Below are 1,776 nucleotides of genomic sequence, written 5' to 3'. Positions count from 1 at the left end.
TCTCTCTCTCTCTCTCTCTCTGCAAGCTGGTGGAATCGTTAGCACACCGGAGAAAGTGCTAATAGCATTTTGTCCGTCAATACGTTCCGAGTTCAAATTCCGCCGAGGTCCACTTTTCGTTAATTCTTTCGGGGTCGATAAATTATGTATCAGTGAGAACGCTGGGGTCGATGTAATCGACTTATCTCGAACCCCCAAAATGCTGGTCTTGTGCCATAATTTGAAATCAATATATATTATTACGCATGCACCCGTATACGTACATATCTATGCATGCGTACATTCATGCATGTGTATTTATATCTATGTATGTGTGTATGTTCATTTGTATATCTGCGCGTGTGTATCTTGAATAGACGCAAGGTCATCAAACAGACGGCCATCTGACTGTACTGCATCAGAGATCAATCTCCGCCATGGTCAATGTTGCTTTTATCCCCTAAAATTTGACAAATTGAAGAAAAATCGGGGCTAATGCATTTGTTTCACTGGCAGAGTATCCTGGTAGGTTCCTTGGGTTATCCTCTCTAACGATTTGCGTTCTGACAACAATAGATCCAAAGATATTCTTACCAAATTGGCGGTGAGCTGGCAGAAGCGTTAGCACGTCGGACGAAATGCTTAGCGGTATTTCGCCTGTCACTGCGTTCTGAGTTCAAATTCCTCCGAGGTCGAATTTGCCTTTCATCCTTTCGGGGTCGATTAAATTAAGGTTGATAAATTAAGTACCAGTTGCGTACTGGAGTCAATCTAATCTAATGTCCCCCTCCCACAAAATTTCAGGCCTTGTGCCTAGAGTAGAAAAGAATCTGTAGCATGCCGGGCGAAATGCTTAAAAGGATATCGACTATTTTTCCGTTCTGAGTTCAAATTCGCATATGTGTGTTTGTATGTGTATATATATTTCTGTGTGTGTGTGTGTGTGTGTGTGTGTTTAGGAAAATGTATATAGGAAAGGTGTTTATATATAGGTATAAATATGTCTGTATATAAATACATGAATACATATATATTTCTAAAGATGACGACGACGACGACGATGATGATGATGATGACGACGATATCCTTATTCAGTTTATACTTCCGTCGGAAGTAGAAATCATCGCCTTACTTCCTGTTTAAATAGAGATGTCAGCACCTCTCAATGGCTACCGATCAGACACAGCATCATCACCGCCAACAACAGCAGCAGCAGCGGCAGCAGCAACAAAGACAACAATAGCAACAACATCTACACCAACAGCACCTCATTCAACTACTACTACTACTAGTACTACTACTACTACTACTACTACTACTACTACTGCTGCTGCTGCTGCTGCTGCTGGTTTCCCTTTGTCATTTGTCTTAACTGATGTATTTTCAACATCCCATTATTTATCTGCCTCTCATGTGTGTGTGTGTTTGTGTGTGTGTGTGTGTGTGTGTGTTTATGTGTGCGTACACATATTCATTAGAATGTACGTAAATATAGTCATAATTACATGCGAATAATGCCAATACATACACACAAATATTTATACATGCATACATACATACATTCATACATACATATATATATATATATACATATATACATATATATATATATTATATATATATCAAATAAATAGATAGATATATACATATGCTTATTAACATACATATATAAACATGCGTATACATATAAACACATATATATATACCTATATATATATGTGTAAAAATACATCTTTATATATATATGCATATATACTCATATATATATATATATATATATATATATATATATATATA

General features: G+C 36.7%; 1 protein-coding gene across 1 annotated transcript in view; it reads left to right on the top strand.

Annotated features, from left to right (window-relative positions):
* Positions 1–1,776, top strand: part of LOC106869928 (homeobox protein ceh-1) — a 9,976-nt gene that overhangs the window by 3,108 nt on the left and 5,092 nt on the right. The window lies entirely within an intron of this gene.

Source organism: Octopus bimaculoides, chromosome 22 (assembly GCF_001194135.2).
Source record: "Octopus bimaculoides isolate UCB-OBI-ISO-001 chromosome 22, ASM119413v2, whole genome shotgun sequence".
In the NCBI taxonomy this organism is placed as follows: Eukaryota; Metazoa; Mollusca; class Cephalopoda; order Octopoda; family Octopodidae; genus Octopus; species Octopus bimaculoides.
This window is presented reverse-complemented; position numbering and strand designations above follow the sequence as displayed.